Below are 22,735 nucleotides of genomic sequence, written 5' to 3'. Positions count from 1 at the left end.
TGAGATGGCCGTGAGATGTTTTACAGTTCAGTCTGAGCTGGCAGCGAAGTGGTCAGTTAGTATTCAGCTGGATGCTCTGAAAAGACCAGTTTGGGTTTTTTTTAATATTTACTCCTAACTATAACTGAAATCTTAAACCTCTCGCTTGGGATCTCTCTATAATTCCCAAAGTTTTTATGCTTTCTTGTACATGAAGTTTCAAGGCAGGAATATGGTGACATTCCCTCCACTTCTGTAGTTAATGAGTGCTTGGTCAGAGGTGGCAAAGATGCAGCGTCAGGCTGAGGTTCACTTTGACAATATACTTAAGCCCATCTGTTGGTTTGCTGCACCCAAAAGGTATGGTTCCTTTCCTTCCATCTCCAGGCTTGTGGTTGGTGGTGACAGTCCTTCCGTGGCCCCTGTGGGAATTATACTTGTTTTCTTGGTAAGATTGGGGGTTTTTTTTTGCATATTGGTTCCCTGGTGTGGCCCACCCTGCAGACAGGCAGGTGTAGGCACTTGGTGCGGGAGAGTGCACAAGTGGCGGAGGAGACCAAGGCAGCGTTTTCTGGGAGCAGTTAGTCACTGCATTTTCCCTAGCTGTGTTGTCAAGCTGCACCTTGGGATAGAGGAGCTAAGAACCTGTTAGTGCCATGGTTCTGGGGTAGGAGCATTCAATCTGCTCCCTAGATGTTGCAGTTTTCAGATCAGTATGTTCAGGTGGGCAAAACTGGGGTTATTTCACCTTCGTGTGCTGGCTGACGTATGTCGTGGTTTAGGAAATGATTCACAGATCGGCTGTCCTTGCCTCCAGCATGGAACCTTTGGTGCAGGAGGAAAGTATAGGGTTAGTAACTTTGTTCGAGTTTAACCTGTCGCTGCATGCCTGCCAGAGCGGTAGGAAGCAGTACCTGACACGTACTGTTGCTTGTGCAAGAGGAGTTCCTGTGACTTGTGAGCTGTGGTAGCGTGCAGCTGGTACCCATGTGCTCTCACACCGCGGCCACGCTTGGTGCAGCGGTTCTTGCATGTGTGCCTGCTGGTGCTTGCCGATCAGCCAGGATATCCTGGGGTTGGCTCCTCTTTGTGTAGGTCCTGACTGTGTGTTTGTTTAACCATGGAATCTCTCTTTATGTATGGGTCTGCAGTGTTAAATCTGTGCAATGCCTGAAACGGTTGCGAACTGTCTTAGTGCAGTGCATCTGATACTGAAATTTGTACTGCTGTACAGCTGCTGGATTAATTGATTGGATAAAGTGATAATGTTAGCTCAAACTTCTTGACTGCTCTGAAGACTTGGTTTATGATCTTGGGCGCGATCTTTGATCTAAGGTGCGATTCCTTTTCTGCCTTGCCTAACCACCTTGAAAGTATTTGTGGGCAGTTGTTCTTCAACATCTGGTAATATGTTACGTGCTCATGTTCTGCGATCACTTGACGTTTGTATATGCTGCTTTTAATGGACCCCTCTGTCATTAATATTCAGAACTTCCTTCCTTGGAGAGGAAGGAATAGCGATCTAGGGTTAGATACTTGCATTTTAATCTATGTAAAGTGGATACAAATTTGCATAGCACTCTACTTCTTCTCAAAGAAGTAAATTGATACCTGTAGAGATTGTCGGTTATTTCCCTCTTTTCATGTGAGCAGGTTCCAGCCTGTAGTGGAAGGCTGCTGCTGACAACGACTTCCTCAAGTTTTCAGCAGCCGTTTTACTGTATGTACAGTGCTCTTCTGCTCTTCATGTATGGATGTTGTAGCTGACCTCTACCTTATCAAAGGCTTTCGTGTGCATGTGTGTAAAAACAGACCGACTGCAGGGAGATTTAATGGGGGATTTCTTATGCTGAATATGCTATAAATTGGAGAAGGTCATACTTGGGAGGATGTTACCATAATCTGATAGGAAGTGTGAAGGGAGGAAAAGGAAAGAAGAAACTTGAGAGCAAGCTCCTTTCTACTTTGTATGTGTACTTCAATTGAAATATCATGTATGCTATGTTGGGGCAGGAATAACATATATTCTCTTTGATTACATTATTTTCACCTATAGATAAATCAGGAAGATGATTAAAAACATCCTTTGGTTTTGCCCCAGGTTATCATAGTGAAAGCTGGGAAGAGTGTTTGCATTTAGATGTAGAGAGAAATGAAGACAGAGTACCTTGCTACTTTCTAAAGGCAAGTCAGAATCCCAAATAAAGTGTTCAGCTTAGATGAATTTTGGATGGGGAGGGAACTCGAGCTCTTGTTACAATTCTGGTGACACGCGGTGTGATGGATCCTTCCAATTCTACAAGATCCTAATCTCTTGATTGACAATTCTTTGTATTCTTCATGTACTAGAAAAATAATAGTTGGGGGTAAAAAAGAAACCCTAGAACAATGCTGCTGTGTTGCTTTGTTGCATCAGCACTGTCATTTCTTTCTTGCTGGAAAAAAATTAGTGAATCTTTTAGTGCAAACTAAGAGATCTGCCACAACCTTTTTGGGAGAGAAGGACAGTTTTGAGATGATGCTTGGCAGCTAAGCTGAATTGCAGCTGATTGATCTGTAGACTAAGCTTTCTTACCTTAAGACGGTAAGATGCTGCAGCTTTCTGATGTAATGGAAAGATGTGGAGTTCCCTAATCAGCCTGGCAGGATCTTCTGTAAAAGCATGAAAGCGATGCTGTGAAAGTCCAGTACTTTAGTTTTTTATTTGTCGCTATAAAATGTGTTTTTTTTTTTTTTCTGTGCTCTAAAAGAGAACTAAGGTTATAAACCCCTCTTTTTAAAAAAAAAATCCAATCTGAAGTGGAGATTTTGTAGGAAAACCATCAATGTGCTCTTTTAAAGCCTGTACCTGTTTTATGACAGTGCATCATATATTTGTGTATATTCTTATGTACCTAAATGTACTTGTACACTGCTTTTCATTAAGGTATGATAATTTTGAAGAGCAGGTCTCGTTTAGACACAAACGTTACTTGTGTAAAATTTGTCCATTCACGAAAACCACATCTTGTTTTGAGGCACAGCTTTCAAATAACTTTTGACTGTTCTCTTGTGCAAAAGGCTCCTCACTTTTATCCTTTTCCTTTTCAGAGCTTTCCCAGCTTTTCTGCTACAGATTTTTCTATGGCACATAGCTATAATTTGCTGGCTTATGCAGTGAGGTGCATGTTTTGGGTAAGAGAGAAAAGCTTGAGAGGTCATGAAACCCTTCCTCTGGCAGAAATAAATCTTGATGTTTAAAGACCTCTTTCTGAAGAGCACTAGGCACTGCTTTTCCACCATTTGAGCAGCTTCACTTTTACTCTCCTAAGCCTAGGGGATGTGGAATTGGGTCATCTTTTGCTTCTTCCAGGTCATCTGTGCAGGAAGTTGCCTCACGTGTTCCTTTCTAATCCAAGGGCAATATACAGAGGAGTAGAAGTAGTCAAAGATAAAACCATGTTATACATAGCTATAGCAACGAGGACCATCCCACTGGTGTTAGCTTGTGTAGCTTTGTTTTCTAGAGTTGTTTGTGGTGGTAGTCCCTTCAGCTAGCAGTTCAGGGTTGTACGAGAACATATGACTACACGTGTTTCTTTTCTTGGAAATTTTTTGTACTTGTTGCTATGGGGTTCTGCTGAGCCTGGGCCATTTGGATGCATACCGTGTGATTTGCATTCAGTAAATGTTACATAAAAGTTGAGGAAAGAAAAATGTGGGTTTACAGACTTTCAGGTGTCTGTTTGACCAGCATGCGAATGTTACAATGCTTTTCCTCTTTTGTCTGAATTTCTGGTCAGCTTTAAATGTTAAATATATGGATTTGGTTTTTCTTCTGTTCACTAGGAATTTGTAGGTCAGGCTTATTTTGGAACTGAGCTGAAACTCTTAACAGGGATTACCTACTGTGAAGAGGCTGAAGATGGTTTTTTTTCTAGTCCAAATCTATTCCATTACCCTACCCAGATGGGAAATGCTCTTCTTGATGGCTTCTATCAAACAGGCTACAGAACTAGTCCTGAGATAGAAGTGTATTGTCACATAGTTCACTGTCTTAATTAAAACTTTATTTCGCTGTTTATTTGGGGTGTTGTGTTTTTCATCTCCTAACACATCGCTGCAAAGTTTCTTCTGAGCCTGGTTAAGTTTCAGTGGAAAGCATGGTGGTTTAGATGGAGCGTTCGATGTGCAGGTTGCTCTGATTCCCAAGGAGATGTTCACATCTGCCTGGGCAGAAGGCTCGCTCTCACATAATTTTGACCCCAATTATTTATTTCCCATTTAAGAAAGGAAGAATTGGTATGTGTGACAAGGAAGCTTTGTCTGGTTTTGTTTTGTTGTTTGTTTTTTTTTTGGCGAGTTTTGAGGTACTGCAGGTAGTGTAATGCATACAGCTGAGTGGAAGAAGGTCTCAGCTAAGAAGGGTTTCCTGAAAAAATTAAAGGCATTTAGTATTTGACATTTTTGGCTACTGCAGATATTCCAGCTATACTCCAGCAAATACTTTTTGTAATAACTACTAGCCAGTATTAGCCCATACGAACAGTCTGGTTGGGTTTTTTAAAAAAGAAATTGATAGCAGAATACTTTTTTTGGGCGGAACACCTTTCTTATAAAAAATAAAGGTAGCGGTCAGAGCTGAAAAGTTTAACTTAATTGCTTTTGTTACACTAGCAGTATCGATGTGCTATTAAAATACTGTAAGTGAAATCAGATGAGGAAGAGACGCACACACACACTTTAACCTGTTATCCTTATGATAAAGCATGGTATTTGAGTGTTAAGTTTTTCCTGGTCTTAAAGTGGTAGTTTTCTGTTTCAGAAGTCTTCAAAAAGTATGGCTGCAAATTGCAGTTGTTTACCACTTCTCCTATTGTTTTAATACTTGGAAATAAATATAATCTGAGGCTGTGAATGAGAAGAATTGTTGGAATTGGGGAGACAGATGCTTGGTAAGTGGATAGTAGTCTGTGAAACTTGACCTGCGGTGTCTTTGTTACTTAATTTCTGGGCCTCTCCAACAGAAACTGTTAGCTGTGTGATAGTACGTGGGGCTTGCCAAATGCCCGTGGGGACTGAGCAAGTCTACAAAGCTTGTTCTCACATGTTACACCCGGCGCAGGACTCGGGAAGCGACTGGCTGATGTCCTTCAGGCTAGCTTGTATCCGTAGGTCCAGGTCGTGACTGAAATAGTCATGCAATGTTCGAAGGGAAGCAGGCTTCTGATTTATTTATTTATTTTTATTTATTTATTATAAAACAGTCTTGTGGCAAGGAGTGGTCGCCATTGCAAACTTCATGGTTACTGTACACAAGGGATCCTTTAATTCTGGTCATGTAAGGTATCCAAAGAAGGGCTTTGAGGGCTCGTTGTTGGTGACTATGAGTTGATGGAACAAGGCTAGCTCTTTCTGCCAGCCCTGTCACGTACTATTGCAGTCTTTATGAATACTGGCTGCTTTAATGCTATATTGTACATAAGCCAACAAGTGGTAGGCAACTCAGATGTGCCTTATATGGGTACAAGCATATTTGAATCCTTTCATCAAAATGTGCCTGTATTTAAACTGGTTTTGCTTTGACAGATTGTGATTGTAAAACTACACAATGATGTAGCTAACATTACCTTCCTGAAATACTCAGAGAATCTAGTTATAATGGCTTCACCTTGTGGGAGTCCAGTGTTTGATTGGTGGGTCTCTAAGCTCGTTCTCAGCTCACGTCATTCTTAGGTTTATGTTGTTTAATGCATGTATTATGGGATTATGATTAGGGAGAGATTCATTTATTTAAGGAAAAGGGGGGCTTTTCGTAGCCTTTAACAGGTGGAGGATTTCATTTGCTGCTGTTTGAAATGGACACAGTGAATGTGTATGTGGAATTCCAGTTACAGCTGTCTTCGAGGATATCTTCTAGGAGATTAAAGCTGCTGGCTTCACTGTGGTAGGCCTTTGCTCCCAAACCTTGTTTTTGTTTATGTCCAAGCAGATTTCTTGCCTGCTGTGAAAAGCTGGTGAAGCTTTGGGGCTTCATGGGCAAAAGCTGTTACTGCCGGATGGAGCTGCTGTCCCAGCCTTTCCATTTTGCTGATGGCATTGGGGGATGCAAAGTCACCTGCAGCCATTGCCAGGCTGGCTGTGAAGTAGCTGCCCAGCGGTTTGTCGTTGCTCTGTCTTGTCCCATGGCTTTGACTGGTCAGCTAGTCCAGGCCATTAAAGAACAGGCGCCGTATGACTTTAGCTTTCTGAACCTGTGTTCTGGTCACAACTAAATTTTCTTTTAATAACAGCAGCAGCTGAAAACTAGATTGCTTTTAAAGCCCCCTTCTTTTCCAAGTAAAACTTCCTGATTATGGTAGAAAACACAAATTAACTTGTCTAATAAGGTGATGGTTGGAATGAAAATTTTTTCCCTTACTGGTTATGACAACTTTAACGATACTGTTGCTATTAAACTGTAAAAAGGAAATAGCATCCTTACTTGGTATGATCAAGAATGGCGTTTTCTCTCCGAAAGTGGGTTCAGAATCTTCCTACTCTGCTTCAGGATAAGACTGAAGTTCGTTTGAAGGCTACATGTCTGTTGACATAAAGACGGTCCAGCTGGGTGGCTGGTGGGTAGACACCTGGTCTGCAGCATGCTTCCATCCATTGTGCTCCTTTCAGCCACAGCACGTTTTGAAGACTGGTCAAGCATTGAATCTTGCCCTAACCATGATCTAATTTGCTGCTAGAGTGGGAGAAGAAAGGAGAGGTGGAGGAGAGAGGCATTGCTATATAGGAGTGCTTCTGTTGAGCCAGGCTACTGGCACTGACATGACAGCAGCTGTTTTTCCTATACATTTTTGTCCTCCTCCATTCTGTGCATCAGCCACATTACTTTGTAAAGCTTGTGCTGGTCTACAAAGGTGCAGTTGGGTCTGTTGCTGACAGTGGCTTGTTGAGCTGTCCTGTCTAGAACGTGTGGGAGGTATGTTTCTAAACTGAGTGAGATGTTGTAATTGGGACCATTCCTGATGTTTCAGAGTTATCCCATCACATTAGTATAATTGTAACAGTGACAACTGAGACTCGTTAGCTATGTTTGTTGGATTACTACAGTGAAAACCAATTTTACACATTTTTCTACTGTCTTTTTTTTTTAAACATACCACCCTTTAATTTTTTTTTCCAAGTGAAAAGCCTATTCCTCAAAAAGGGGGCAGACCATCACTTCTCATTCACCTGTGGGAATGCACTATAGCTGAGTTTATTATCCTTATGATGTCCTCAATAGAATTAATTCATAAACTAGGGATTTAAGAGAGGTGGCAGTTAACATAGATGGTGTGAAGAGTTCAAAGTCCTGTGTACCCTTCTACATTGTAAGAGAAAAACAAATTGACCATTTTCTTTTTCCTACCATGTCTGATGTGCTGGATGAGCAGAGCAGAATTTTGGGTTTTTTTTTGTTTTTTTTTCCCCTCCCCTCTTTTCTGGAAGGTAATGTGAAGCTGTTTCAGAGGCTCTTGTTGGGTTTGCCTTAAAGATTACCAACTGTGCTGGAAAGTTCTGTCATAGCAGTGGAATCGTACAATTGAGCGTGGTTTTCATCTATAATGCACCTTCCCTCTCCCACTCTAACCCACTCCCCCATCATTCATTTTCCATCAGTGTTATTCTGCCCCCCCCCCCCCCCCCTTTTTTTTCCCTACCTTCTGGAACGTGGGAGGATGAGCAAGGTATTTTGTGTTAGCTGACAGCATCCTTATGCTTTTTATCTTTAGCTACTTCTAATGAAAACAGTCCTGTGAGCAGTGAGAATCTGCAGAAGACATAAGGACATCCAATCTTATTTTGACATCTGTGGCTTCCAACTTAATGAGTGATGGGATTGCACTTACAGGCTTACAAAAAAAAGGACTAACTCTACTGTGTTGTTGTCTTTATCACTTTGAGGAAACAAAAGACGCCCAGCCAGGAGAACTGAGAGTGCTAGGTCATCAACTTTCTTTCCAATCAAAGCAGAATTTCAGACTTGACCAGTTAGGTGGTTGGGGTTCTTTTTTGTCTTTTGGATTTCTGCTGTAGTTAACCAGTGTTTAAATTATTCTCTTTCCTGTGTTTGAGTAGGAGAATATAAAATACTCTCCATATCTATCAGAACCAATTCTGCATTGAATGGTCGACTGTAGTTCTTGGGAGATTGAGGTTGAAGTGGCAGCTCGGTCTGTTCCTGGGAGATACCTTAATTCATTGCTGGTGTGAATGGCAACAGTAATGATAACTGTAAAATGCTGGGCTTTGTCTAGCTAAGACATGGGTAGCGTTTGTCAGAAATTCCTTTAGGATTTCTTTAGATGTGATCCTGAGCAGCCTGCTCTGGCTGATCCTGCAGGAGCAGGGGGTTGAACTAGGTTGAACTTGAGGCATCCTTTCCAGCTTCAGCTGTTCTGTGGCAGAGGGCTGGTCTTTAAACCTTGTTATTCTTTTGTATGTTGCTTTGGCAAGGAAGGTTAAATCCTGGTGAGGAGCGGGAGTATGATGGCAGCCTCTACTTTAAGAGAATTAAAGGAAATACATTTTCTTCCAGGTGTCTTCATGCAAAAATAAGCTTCTCTTAAAATCATAAATGCACGTATTTATGAAGTAAATAGACGTATAAAATTAACATTGAACACTGTCCGGTGTTCTACCTCCCTATCCTTCCCCCCAAACCTAAATCAAGCTCTGCTGGTCTTGAGAACGTAAAGTGATCCCCCCCCCCCCGATTTGCTAGTTAAAATGCTGTTGGGTTGTGGTGGGGTTTTTTTGTTTGTTTGTTTTAATTAAATGAATAAACTATTCTTCTGAAATGTGATTTCATTGATGAAGGGCTATGGGCATTTTTTGGACTGAAGAACAGTATGACACAGAGATTCAAGATGCCAGCTTGATGACATTTTGTACTGCTGAGTTACAGATGTATCGCCCAGTTCTGTTACTGGAAGAAAGATCTTCTTACTATACCTGTATGCAAATACAGATGCAAAATATTTCAGTCTCTCTGATTACATGACAGTCATTAGGTTATAAAGAACCTGTGTATTTACCTTGGAATAGGTATCAAAGTATTTGACAGTTTCTTGGCACAAGGTTTGTAGCTGTCAAGGAAGCATAAACTTGTTGCATTCTCCTGAGTTTTCTTGAAGTGATGGTTGCAGACCCAAATTTGAAGGTCTGCAGTAAGATGTAAGTATATGGTTTTCCTGTGCTAAGGTTGAAGAAAGCAGTTCTGCAATGCAGAATTCAGGGCACCAAGCTGAAATGTGTGGCTGAATTGTTAAAGCCTCCCCAACATCATCGTATCCTTCTACCTTCTTACTGTTTTATTACTGCCTTTCTTCTTTCTCATTGTTGTTTCCCCAGCAATGCTCGACAGGACACAAAGGTAGGTCATCTTTGTTGCAACTCCTCCCCTGAAGTCCTGTTGAAAAACGCAGCATTGTTTGGCTTGCCTCCTAACTGGTGCATTACCTCCCTGCGTCAGGATTCAGTCGACTTAACTCTTGGGTCAATATATACATAGATTGAGAAGCATCCAACATGGGCAAATGTCCGTTTTTATTGCCTAACTGGTACATGGGTGCTCCTCTTCAACCCTAGGGTAGATGGAACAAGGTGGTGTGATGGGGCTTAGCTGCTACTGATGTCTGAAAGAAGTGTTTTGGACAAGCTTGATTTTAAGGGATTTTATTCAGTCCTTTTTAATAACCTGTTTTCTTTTAAACCTCCTTGGATTTTTTTTTTTGGTTGTTTTCCTCTGTTGAAGCTTGTGTCCTGTAATGGGTGTCTATGATAAGCTTGCTGACAAGACAGTGAAGAAAGAAGCAGCACTTAATCTTCCATGTCATGTTGTTACCTTTTAAAGGTCAAGATGTTTCTATTTTATTATCTCTGCGTATGTGCCTTTAAGAACTTGGGTAGACTTCTTGTAGCTGGTGAATATAGTTGGGCCTCATCCCTTCACTAGCAGGAACTTCTTCAGTGTTCTTCCTGGACACCAGCAAGAACGGTCTGATGAAATTCTGCCTCTTCTAGTATTTGCTATTTATGGACACTGAAAATATACTAGTAGCTGATGTCATAATATTACAAAGATAGGCGCAAATCATCTTTTATTCTGGCTTTTTATTATAATTCACTGTGGCTCAAATTTTTGTGTTTTTTCTTTTTCCCAGTTTTCTTGTTTCTTTCATTTCTGTTTTTTCTTTTTTTTTTTCCTCCTAGAATGCTTTTCAAAGTAAACAGCTACTGCAGAAGAAAGTTGTGAGGGTAGCATTTCCTTATTTATTGTTAAAGCAATATTCCACACTAGTGCAGAAACTGCCGATTACACTTAACAGGCTGATGAGGATGTTTGAAGGGTGCGCGCGTGCATATGTATATGTGGGCAGTATCAGTTCAGCTAGCTCCTTCCTTCCCGCTGGAAAAAATATAATACTGGGATTTTGCTACTTCCCTTTCTGCCCTATCATCCTTTGTGTAGGGGTTTTCTGAGGAAGTTTGAGGGCACCGTTCTGTTGCTGCCGGAGCTCATTCTTTCCATTTCCCATCTTGCGCACAAGAGAGTCTCGGTTTTTACAATGGGGATCTTGTGCTTGCCTTGCGCCTCTGCTTTCTGGCTGCTGCTGTGAAGGGAGCTGGAAGGGGCCTCCGTCCATCCTCGGGCTCTGGGTAGGGTGCTGTTTCACCAGGCAGCTGAACTGAAGAAGCAGCCATTGCCCAAAAGGGGAATTCCATCCCCAAGCTTTTATCCTGAGCTACACTGGTGCCCGTGGCAGCAAGGTAACATGAGAGAAAGTGAGTATTTTTTTTTAAGCAATTTAGTGAGTTGAATTGGCGTAATGTTATAGCCAGATGGCCGCAGAGCTGGCTGGAAGGGTTGGGTTGAGGGGAGAAGGATGAAGGAGGGTGCCAATACTTTAGCTTAGCTGCACCATGAATCCATACCCAAAATAAATTTTTTCAGCGTCTGCCTGTATCTGTACTGCTGTTCCTTCAGAGCTGTCCTGGATCCAGCCTGGAATGAAACATTGTCCTTGCTGGTTATAGCAGCATTTTGTCCTTCTAAAACTTGAAATATAAAAACTCCCATAAATCATGGTGCAAGATCAATACGTTAATGTCCCACAGAGCTGCGATTAATCGAATACAAGAAAAATACAAGCCACTCAGTATTTTATCAGATAGGGTTTGAAAAAGCTATTCGCGTATGGAGAACTGAAAACCTGTAATGGTAGGTGGTTTGAATATAATGAGAGGGCCTTCAGCTTTGTCCTGCCATGAAGAGATTTCAGCAGGGCAGTCTGGGAACTGCAGCTTTTTTGGAGGCGAGGAAGGCTAGGGGTTGTGGCTCTGTGTTTTCCTGTTTCAATAAGGGGCATAGGTAGGAGGAGGCCAACGAAAAAGGGTTTATGTACTATGGAGGATGGCAGTACAACTGTGAGGCTGAAAAGAGAAGTCCTGTGAATGGTATAAAGATTATGGATGAGCAATTTTTTTGTGCAGAGCAGATTCTGGTAAGCGCCAGAAAGTCCACAGTGGGAGTGTGTAACGTGGGGGAGTAGCAGGGGGAGCAGCAGTGAGTTTCCTTCTTCACCAGGCTTTAGGTTCTCGGCTGTCTCACGAGTTCACGCTGACACGTTACCCTCCAGCAGACCTCCCTGCTCTGGACGTGCTGGTGGGTCCATCCTGCGGCTGTAGCGGCGTGTGCTACGTATGAGCGATGCCGCAGTGCACGCTTCTCCTGCTGGTTACTGTCCCCTGTGTCGGGGTGGTCTCTGCCATCCTGAAGCTCTGTAGTTATGATCCCAAGGTAACAAAGCAAGGAAGATTTCCAGCTGACTGTGTCACGCTGTGTCCCATGACGGCTGTAGGAGTTTTACCTTTGTTCTTTGATCTGACCTCTTTTTGGCAGAAACAATCTGCATGCCATAACAAAGTAGGGAGAAGAAGCTGAGGGGTAAAAAAGTATGCTATTGTGTTTTGTTATCTTCAAGATCATTTTGCTTCCTGGTATGAAGCCTGAATTCTGTAACAGTCCCACAATATGAGATCTCTGCCTTACATTATAAGGAATAAGAAATGTTAAGAAAATGCAGGAACTTGTTGCAAAGAAAGCATGTCAGACATCTCATGTCATTAAAGCACACTGGGAGGCAGGGTTAGGAAAAGACATTCAGGATCACTGGGGAAAAATGTTTGTTTACGATTACATGTTGTTTAACAACATTTAAGTTTCTCATTACAAATGTTTGTGTATAATTTGTATTTGGTGGGAATTACTTCCATCTGCAAAGAGCATTCACTGTTTCCAGAGATTGGAGCTCAGTAAAGATCCCACCCCCCCACCCCCACCCCCATATTTGAAGAAAGCAAGAATTTAGGTTTGGGCATCTTTTTCTAATTTTTTTGTCTAAGTTTTCATTTACTAAGTAACAATCACTAAGAAACTTAAACTGTACAAACCAGCTAGTTGAGGTTGTAGTACGTTGTGTGAATTACAATGGCTGTACTTGGGACTGCTCATTCTTGCTCTTCGCATTGTTTCTACTGCCCTTGGGTCATACATGTGCATAGTAAAATTCATGACCTTGAAACTTCTTAGCAGTCAAGCTGATGAACCCAGAGTCACTCCTTAAGCAGGAGCTAGAGGTGTCGTCGTCGCCCCCCTCCCCCCCCCCCCTCTAGTGCAAGCGCATTGCTGCTCGAAGAGCTTGCACGTCGAGAACTCTCACTCTGGAGTTCCTCCCAGTTTGACTCCACATAGTCTCACTTGACTTTTGGGCTACACTTACAATTTACCCAGAAGACTCCAGTAGGTAAGAATTACTTCGGCTGTTGTGGGTTTGTGTCGTATTTTTGCTGGTTGTGTTTGTCTCCCTTGAGCAGTGTGGTAAACTCAGAAACAATATATCTTGTGGTGGCCAAATCCAAAACCGTAGCTGGACACGTCAGTTTGAGCAGTAGTAGAGATGGTGTGTGCCTTTGTCCCTGTGCTCCCTTTCCAGCTACTCCCGCCTTGTTTGTGAGATTTTGGGTTACTTTTCTTGAATAATGCAGTAAACTGGTCTGTTTAAAAGCATTACTGTAGTAAGTGACCAATGTGATTGTGTGACAGATGAAGGAATGTGTTAAGGAAATGGGTATTTTTAAACAGGTAGCACTCTTCTGATTAGCTTTAAGTGGTTAGAACAAATTATATCTGTATTTCGAGACTTCTCAAACTTGTGATGCCAGGATTAGATGTGTCAGCAACTATTGCCTAAATGAAGTGCAAAGTCATGGTTTTCTTAAATTTGGCTGTTAGCAGATATTGACACTGTTCTGATTTGGTTTGTTTTTATTTCCGTAGGACATCAATTTATAAATTTATCAGTGCCTGAGACTGACCATTGAGACTCTTCCCTTCCTAACAAAAGGTGTTTTTCAGCTGTCCTTCAGAATGTTTAGATTCTGCTAATTGAAAGAAAAGCTTTGGGTGCTGGAAATACTTGTAATGGAGCTGTTTGCAGGAGGCAGGGGCTGCTCCAGAGACCATAGAGATCTACAAAAGGTAGCACTGTGGTTATCGCCCTTTCCTTTTTCAGTGAAAGTGAATTTTTTTTTTTACCTTGTTGTTAATAATAGAAGGTTGTGCATGCATAGTTTTCCAGCAGAAAGAGAAAGGGAACCAGAACCACTTGGAATAATTTCTAACCCTGTCAATAACGTGCCTCTGAGACGCGCTTGGCTAACAGGCCACAGATCTTACCAGGTTCTGAACGATGCAGAGGGAGCTTCACTCGTTCTCCTTTTCCAGGATAGGTGACAACAAAAAATTACTTATGGACTAGCTGTATGAATTCTTACTTGGAAAATGGAATAATCAATTGGAATAATCAAAAGCACAACCAATTGTAGTAGAGGCATCGGCACGATTCCCAGTTCCTGAGAGTTTCTGTCTACCTTAAGCTGTTAACTTCTGCTTGTAGGGGTCCCTTATATTCTGTATTTGCTTGTAGCTATGGCTCTATTATAATCTTACACTACTGTTAAGATTATAAATAATATTTTAAATAATAAAATGGCTGTCTGTAAATCCTGGTATATATTACTTTTGCCCCAGCAAGTTGTGTGGCTCTTAAACTTTGAGGTAAGTCTATGTGTTGCAAAATCATAGCAGGATAGTTGTGATGATGAAGGTAGCTTACAGGCTGGTTTGAGATGATGGAGGAAGAAGAGCACAATGCCAAGTGAAAACCAGTAAATAGTAGATAGTAGTAAGAAATAAATAAGTCTTGTACTTTTTAAAGGGAAGCTATACAAATAAGACTTGACAAATTCAGTGGCTGAGTAGGTACTTATACAACCTCTGTATTGCTGATCCTTCTCCCCTGGCAGGACCAGTGTTGTCTGGTGTGCATCCAGAGGAGAAAAAATAATTTTAAATACACAAAACTTGTGCATAGCTAATATGTGACAACTTGTTCCTGTGATCATTATGTGTCTTCTGTGCCCTACCGCACTTCATTGCATCTTCTGCTTGGCAAGCTCTTGCATCAGGCTTGCTTTTACTATTTATTTGGGTTGTTTCCTTTTGTGGTTAGGCCATTTTGGTCACTGTTGTGCTACAAACAGATTTTTCTTGACTGGAAAGAGCCTGTTCTTGATTTTATCCAACTCTGTCCAAAGTCTTCAGCACTAGTGATAACCCACGAGTTTTTTGGTGGCTTTACCTTTCTTTAGTGGATATTTGTAAGTAGCGAAGCGAACCCATAGATACTTTGTGCTTAACTTTGAGCTGTGCTCTGCAGTGCTTTGATCGTGCTTTGCTGGGTTGGTTGCTGTATTGGGTTTGAGAAGCCCAATAAACTGAATTACGGGCATTGACACGTACGTTTAATGTTATTTTATGTTATGCGCACATGGATTTTTTTTTTAATAATAAAGATCAAAGATTGTAAATGAGGTAGGTGGTATCTCTTGTAGCATGATTCAATGCATGAAGCTCAATAGCCATTTCTTTGTCACATTTGCAATATGGTTATGTCCTGCAGTGAAAAGTATGATAGGTGGATAAGGTCTTCTGGATAAGGGGGGGAATTAAGACCCCTTCTGGATAAGTGGGGGTCTTATAACTTCGGACAGACACTTTCCTTAAGAAGATACATGCCTGGCAGGTATTCTATGAGCGATTCGTTCTTTCCTTGCTGACCCCCAATGTTTTTTTCATCACTGGCTATTATTCACTGAGCCCATAACTGGTGATAGTGAGAAAATAAAAGTGACATTGGCTAAATTGTAACAAGAGATAGCCTTGCTGTGTTAAAACAAGCAATGATTTGACAATGCAAAATAAAGAGAGGTTATTAATCTGTATGAGAGAATTCCCTGTGGTGACTGAAGGGTACTGTTGGATAGATTGATGACTCATGCAGTATTGATGATATCAAAATGTGTTCATCACATGATAATAGGTTCTCAATGCCCTTTTATAAGGGAAATTCTGAACTTCAAAACTTGAGAACTTATTTTGCAGTCATTGTCACTGGATATCATATTTGGTGGAATGACTGCATTAAAATTGTTAACTGATGCTGTATAAAGACCGTTGACCAGTTTTGTGCTAGGAGGACAATATGACTGTTCACTGGAAAATAATGTTGTTGTGTGTAATTTGTAGAAGTATCTTCGGCAAAATGTGGTTCGGATTATTTTAAATACAGATATTTCTGTAAGCACAACACTTCTACATTGTGACCAGAGGGGGGAAAAAAAACCCCAAACTGATCATGTTGACGTACTACCTTCAGATGATAAACCAGGTGATAAAATAGTAACTTCTGCAGCTTTATGGATTTGTAGATGTTTTTAATAGCAATGAAGTAATATGCATTTAATGGAATGAAGCCATTAAGTGTTTAATGGTAAATGCAAGTGGATTGTATTTTAAGACTAAGGAAACTTATGTTTAAAAGAAATCCAATTACCAACATGATGGGAATTGGTGTTGCTCTGTTGAGACTCATCTTCAGGTTTTGGACTTGTTTTTCTATATAAGTGATTTATTTGATTCCAAGCATATCCAAGTGTTTTTAAATTGTTTGTTGAATTGCCAGTTTGTGCAGTCTACACCTGACTGGCATGAGCCTTTTAAAAAAAAAATAATTATTTGTATTTTTACTAGAGAAAATGTTTGAAGAAATTGAAGTGGTTTTTTTTTTTTTTTTTTTTTGAGAAAACCAGGAGGCATTGTTATTCCAGTTATTTCTTGAATTGAATCATAGAATAGACTCATAGAACAGTTTGGGTTGGAAGGAACCTTTAGCAGGGACCATCTAGTCCAACCCCCCTGCAATGTGCAGGGACATCTTTACCTAGATCAGGTTGCTCAGAGCCCTGTGCAACCTGACCTTGAATGTTTCCAGGGACGGGGCGTCTGCCACCTCTCTGGGCAACCTGGGCCAGTGTTTCACCACCCTCAGCGTAAAAAAGTTCTTCCTGGTTACTTGCCAAATAGTAATTCTTTTTTCTTCAGTGTCTCAGTGCTTGCTCAGCATAAATTCTTTTTGCCCAGTGTCTGGCACTTGCTCTAACTCTTGTCTACTACTTTCTTTTTCTACTGTATAGAGGAAAATCTAGCAGCATGCTATTCCTTTCTGACTTGAGATGACAAGATAGCTGGAGATCAGCTTAAAACATGGCAAACAGAGAAGTTTTTGTTTCTTTTATCTCTTTCTCCTCCCAGGATCAGTTCCAAATAGGCTTTCTTTTTCTTTCTGAAAAATGCTTGTTGTCTTACTCTAAATGCTTGCAGAATCTTAGGCAGGAAAGGGCTTCCAGAGTGTGCAGGGGTATGTTCCCAGATGGACCTCAGTGATGCTTTTTGTTTGCAAAAGCTGTATAGAAAGTTGCAGCTTTTTGCCAATGCAGTCCTCTGCTACCCGAGGAAGATGGGAGCTTGGGACACAAGGAAACCCTTTGCACGGATGGCTCCTCCTTTACAAACAGCCAGGAAAACAGCATGGGAAGACCTTGGGATGTTGCTGTTTACACATTCACACGGAGAGCTAGTGGTGCTTCTACCGGGAGAACAGTAACCTGTGTTCAGAAAGGATGCTGAAGCAAGCTCGTGTTAGTTCCTAACCTAGTGTTAGTTCCTAACCAGGTGCTAATTAACAAATGTTGGCTCACCTCAGTTCTCTTAGGTTTTTCAAGGAAGTTTCTGATGTCAGGGCTTTCACATGACACTTCTTGGAGAGTCTTGAATACATGTGAATTTATTAGAGGGGTTCTGAGCAGCAGGTCCTTTAATGACTGAGGGCCGTTGAAAGTGAGGCCTAAAAATAGAAATAAATATAAAGTCTCTCACTTGACAGAACAATGTCACATTGATGTCTTTAACCTTTTTTGGTGTTTCCAGTAGATTTCACTGGATCTTGATGCCATGTTAATAATGTTACTGATTTCCAGCTTCTGCAGGAAGGGACTTCACTGGTAGCTTTTGTAGTGAATTTTATTCTTGCTTACAACAAAGAAAGTACCAACAAGACCTTAAGGGAAATCTGCATGCAGAATATTGACTTTGAATTTTCTTTTTTCTTTCCTAGTTGCAATGAATTGTAGAGTTTTTCAGGGATGTTGCTGATGCCTGACATGAGTAATCAGAATTTCTTGATTTCAGTCTTTCTTCTTCTGGGAGGAAAGTTAAAATAATGTTGCTTTCTCGAATATCGGGGGGGAGGGAACCTTAGCAACTATAAAAGCTTTAGAATATTAAACTCTTTAAATATCTTTCATAATTTGGGAACTAAAATTACTTTCTAAATTTATAAGTAAATCAGTTTAGCTGTTGAAAGAACACTTGAGTATCTAATAGAAATACATGAGGCTTTGAAATTATTATCCACTTGTGTCAGTTTTTGAGTGTTTTAAACCCATGGTTTATGGGTTAAGTCATATGCACTGAAAAAGTTGAAGAGATAATTATGGAAAACTACGACGCCTTTGTTCCTGAGAGAAGCTAAAAAGGGAGCATCTCATTTCTGAAACACAGGAGGATTTATCCACAAAACTGTAGAGAATATAGGATTATTTGGATTCAGTTGTTTTCGTACATACTAAGGCACATACTGAGAAAATACATGGAAAAATCAGAAAGCTTTGCAGATTGGGGATATTGAAAAGTTTAAAATTGCAGAATTTTGGCTGAGAAATTGAGCTGTTAATAATGGTATACCAAGATAATTTTCTTGGAGAAGGAGCTGTGTTTCCAAAAGAGAAGTCTTGTACAAATATATGTATGTAGTAGTACAAAGATTGCACTAAACAGATTTTTTTTCAGGAGTTAAAAAATCTAAATACTGCCTAACCTTCTCTGAGAAAATTGTGTTGGGCTACTTTCCAGATTTATTTAAATCTGTAAAGCTAATGGATAATGGGGAAGTTGATGGGAACTCAGGACATAGGTTTTTGCTGCTCTCTTAGCAGACCTCTGGAGGGTCTAAATTTTCCAGGAGTAAAAAGCAAAATGCTCTCACAAATTAACAAAAGTCATGGTAGATAAGTGGATAGTAGCTCTGGCAGAATTTTTTTTCCTTATATTAAGACTGGAGAGAGGAGACTGTGCAACTTGAGAAATGTAATCAAGTTAGATGAATGGGCAAGGCAGGTGAAACTTCTACAGGTCATGTCAGCAGCTTCTACATATTAGATTAACGGGTATTTAATTGATTTAAAATTCCACAGCTGTTTATAAAATGCAGTAAGGCCATTAATGTGTCTTCTGATCATCAGTCAAAATGAAGGGACTAATTATAGCTATTTGAAATCCTTAACTTTAACAGTATCTGTATCTTTTGTGTTAGCAATGTAGGGACTTCTTTATTCCACTCCAAAATACTGTAGAGCCCTGAAGCATTTCTCTCTCGTGAACAGAAACGGCTTTGTCTTATGAATGTTTAAACCAATTATTCAAACAATTTAAACATGATTTGGGGTGTCAATTTAAAAATGCTAGTGAATTTCATTTGTTATCTCATGAATCTTTAAAGTCTTGGTGGTAATTGAAATAGTCACCATCATAAGAGGTGGTGTTGAATCCTAACTGTGTATTGTGTAGTGACTGTTATATTGGGGGGAAAATAACTACAGATTCATAACTTTCAGGCAGGAAAAATCCATTTTTGGCATTTGTATGGATAGATGGCTATGCCTTAGTCCTTTCTGGTGACAATAAAAAGTAAATCTTGATTGTATAGCTTTGTAGTGCTTTCCTGAAAATGCAGTATTCAGACTTCATTGGTTACTTAAGAAATAAAAAAATGCAAATCATTTTGATAAGCACTTCTGAGAAACAGATGTGGTGGGTTTGTTTGTTTGTTTTTTAAGTAAGTGAACTGCTGTTCTGGAGTTCAAATAGCCTGCTGAGTAAGCTTAGATGGAGCAAGTATTGTGACATGAAACGGAGTGGATGTCATCTACCTTATGTTGCCCTCTCCCTTGTGCTGCCATTCATCCCCTCATCTTCTGCAATCCCCATCCATGAGCTCTTATGCTGCCTGGGAGCCCATTTGCTTTTACTTTGAAGGAAAAAGCAAGCAGCCCTTTAGCACGATCCTCTGACATTTTTATCTTTGTTCTGAAACGTACAGATTTGCTAAAGTGGGTCTAGACATTAAGTAGTTTAATGTGCTACTGTTAAACATAACCTTGTAATCGGCTGAAAAAATGCTTCTGTGACACAGCATTTGCATGGGTAATGTCAGCGGTGCCTTAGATTTGCCAAGGCTTTTGCAGGCAAATGTCAAAATCTACTGCTTTGAACTAGGACAATTTCACTGCTAATGAGTTTCCCATATAGAAACTTTTATGTTCCAATCTCTTCAGTTTAAGTGCAAGAGATTGAGTAGAAAACAACTTATCAGTAGATCGCTTTATTCTGCAAATATCTGGAAACTATTTGAATACAGGTTATACAAGGTGAAACCAGGTCCAGGTTTCAGATCTTTGAAGATATTGACTTCTGTGCAAGCAGTGCCATCTCTCTCCCTTTTTAAATTCTTGTGTGGTCCTGCTTTCTGCATTGCATCCAGTCCCAAACATTCTACAGGTTGTTGCTGCTTCATCAGGTTCTGAACACCAACGAGAGGCGCTGCTGGGGATCTTGGTGGGACCTCTGAAATAAATCCACGCTCAGACTAAACCTGAATTTACGATCAGGTGGCTTTTCATACCGTAACATACCTGAATGAGGTGATTTTGAGTATAAACAAATACAGAGTTTCTATTCTAGGATGAAAAAGTTTGAACACGTGGTGCCAGCCTAGTAAGTCCTTCACAAGTACCCCCAACCATGACCTTCCTGTTCATGTACTTTTGCACTCTGAAGCCTGTTCTATTTTGGCAAAAGAATTAAAAAACAAAACACAAATCTGTTCAATATTTTGTTCATTGAACAATGTCTCTTCAGTGCACTGGATGAGTCAGAGGCCTTGTTGAAAAATAAATGTGGTCATGCAGATTTTCCCAGTACTTGCACGCAAGGGAGTGCATTGGATTGAGTGGACAAGCTTAAGTGATATTTTTGAACTCCCATATTTGTCTCTGTGACTTTAATGTTTGTCTAAACTTGCATTTTGGGCAGTCAGACTTTGTATGTTAGTACTGGGTAGCATTGCATACAGTGGGGTTTTTTGTACTAGGCCTCGCTTATGGCATCAAATACATGAACTTTTGAAAGTTCATAGATGAGTACTGTTTTAAAGGAATTGCTTGCAATCTCTTTATTTTAATAAAGAGATTCCAAGTGATTAAGTGATTAGGAATCACTGTTACGGAGTTGTGAGGGAAAGCTGTGTGGTAGTAATGGAAGAGCTTGAGGAAAACATAACTGTTTGCTATTAAGCTGAAGAACTTTGGTACTTCCCCAGTGGCTGAGGACAGCATAGTCCCTTGCTGCTTGGTATGTCCTCTTGTGTTCCGAGCCATGGGATGCTATCCTGTAGGCTAGCTATGGGACTCAACAGACCTTTCTGTGAGCCAGCTCGGATCATTCACTTAAAAGAAACCTAATTTTCCCCACCCATCCCATTTTGTTTCCTTAAGATTTTGTTTGTTTCCTTAAGATTTTGTTTGTTTCCTTAAGATTTTGTTTGTTTCCTTAAGATTTTGTTTGTTTCCTTAAGATTTTGTTTGTTTCCTTAAGATTTTGTTTGTTTCCTTAAGATTTTGTTTGTTTCCTTAAGATTTTGTTTGTTTCCTTAAGATTTTGTTTGTTTCCTTAAGATTTTGTTTGTTTCCTTAAGATTTTGTTTGTTTCCTTAAGATTTTGTTTGTTTCCTGGGTTAATCTCACCCAGGTTTTGGAGGGGTCTGAGTGCTGGAGCTGGTGCAGAGCTCTGGCAGAAGCAGTTGCTTGGAGCACACTGAAGGGGAGCAGGTCTGTGTCTTCAAGCTGCAATCCTGCCTTGTGCAGCCGCACCCTTTGCCTACTTGCCAAGGTGAAAAATAGTTATGCTGCCGCACCCCTGCTCAGCCACCCTCTTAATGAACTGAAACGATTTTCAGCACACTTAAGTGTCTTTTCAACAACACTTGCATTAATAACAGCACGAAACATGCACACAAAATTTGTCATAAGCTCTAGATAAAACTGTATGGTATGGACATGGGCAGGATGCAAAAGAAGATGGAGAGAGCACACGTATGAGGGAAGAAAAAGGAAAACCTCTTGAATGAGTTGCCTGGCTTTGACACTCACGGCTGTTCTAGTACAGTTACATTTTCTGTGTACTTTCTTGATATTTCCTTGTATGGAGATGTCAAAAGTGAAAATGAGGACCCAGTTACCCTGCAGGAACTAAGAAGATCTAACAGCTTGCTGGTGCCAAAAAAAAAAAGAGCTGTTTCGGTTTGTTAACTGAACAGAAAACGTACCTGGCACAAAGTGAATGGGTCTGGCTGTTTGTTACCTTGCCAGGTTAGTGATTTAATTGAGCATACTTTATGATCACGTGAGCTCTACGGCTGCTGTATGGGAGGGTGTAGTGGTTGGGAGTTATAAGCAGAGTTACATCTTTCAGCAGCAGTAACCTATTAAATTAGCCTAGGTGTGTTGCGTGACCAGACTTGGAGAAATCTGTTTTCTTTAATCCTATTTCCCTTGGTATCCTTTGGCCTTGGCTTGGGAACTTGCGTACCTACTAACTTGTCCTCTTCTGTTATGTACCTGCTGACTCTGAGGATCTACCTGCCTGTTGCTGCTGTTGAAACTGCAAGTGTATCTTGAGAGAAGGTCTGCGATCTTTTGAGACACGATTTTGTAATGCAGATGCTGCACTGATCTCCTTCTGCTGATCAACAGCGGGTGAATGCTCTCTTTCTGACCTGAAGCCAGACTTTCTGTGTATGAGGTTTGTATTGGTGGCTCGGCTGGAAGAAAGCATTGTGGTTTGGAAAAACAAGATCTGACAATACAGAGAACTATTTAAGTAGTCATCATTCGCTCCAACCCCATTTGGAAAGACCTGTTTCCCAGACTCAAGAAAGTAAGAAACTGGCCACCAAGAAACCAGAGCCTTAATTTGGCAGGTTGTAATAGCTAGAGCAATTTTATTTTGCATAACTGGAGGCAGGTGAGATAATAGTGCTACGAACACTAGAAGAACGGATGAGGAGGTATTATCTGTAGTTAAAAATGCTGTCATTCCCAGGTTCAGAGCACAGAAACATCAAAAAATCGTAAAAATATGACCCATTGAGACTGAAAGAAG

General features: G+C 40.6%; 1 protein-coding gene across 2 annotated transcripts in view; it reads left to right on the top strand.

Moving 5' to 3' along the window:
* DIP2A (disco interacting protein 2 homolog A) overlaps positions 1 to 22,735 on the top strand; it is a 131,586-nt gene that overhangs the window by 727 nt on the left and 108,124 nt on the right. The gene's annotated exons all lie outside the window — the stretch shown is intronic.

The sequence above is a fragment of the Mycteria americana genome, chromosome 9, assembly GCF_035582795.1.
Source record: "Mycteria americana isolate JAX WOST 10 ecotype Jacksonville Zoo and Gardens chromosome 9, USCA_MyAme_1.0, whole genome shotgun sequence".
Taxonomy (NCBI): domain Eukaryota; kingdom Metazoa; phylum Chordata; class Aves; order Ciconiiformes; family Ciconiidae; genus Mycteria; species Mycteria americana.
The sequence above is the reverse complement of the archived record's forward strand: the minus strand, read 5'-3'. Positions and strand labels throughout refer to the sequence as shown.